The following is a 492-nucleotide window of genomic DNA, read 5'->3' as shown; positions in this document are numbered from 1 at the left end:
TAAGGCATTATCTGTAATCAGACGGCTGGGAACAAATGCACTCTGCTCCGGGGAGATAATATCATCTAGGATAGGGCGCAGGCAATTTACCAAACATTTTGATACCACCTTATAGATCATGTTGCATAGACTGATAGGACGAAACTCTGTCAATTTCTCCGGATTATCCACCTTGGGGATGAGAACTATAGCAGTGTCATTCACCCCATTCGGCATCACTCCCGTTCGGAAAAACTCTTTTACGCCTGCAATTACTTGGTCCCTCATCACCGCCCAGTTTCTCTGAAAGAAGCGAGCAGGGAACCCGTCTGGTCCTGGTGCCTTCAAGGGGCCAATTTGAAACAAGGCATCCGCAATCTCCTTGTCCGAGAAATCTAGGCAGAGAGCATCATTCATGAGGTCAGTAACACGAGGATTAAAGAGATCAATCACAGGGTCCACACATAAAGAATCATCAGCTGAAAATAAGTCCGCAAAATAAGATGAAAGGAT

This window comes from Triticum dicoccoides, chromosome 7A (assembly GCF_002162155.2).
Source record: "Triticum dicoccoides isolate Atlit2015 ecotype Zavitan chromosome 7A, WEW_v2.0, whole genome shotgun sequence".
NCBI lineage: Eukaryota > Viridiplantae > Streptophyta > Magnoliopsida > Poales > Poaceae > Triticum > Triticum dicoccoides.
Note: the sequence above shows the minus strand (reverse complement) of the source record.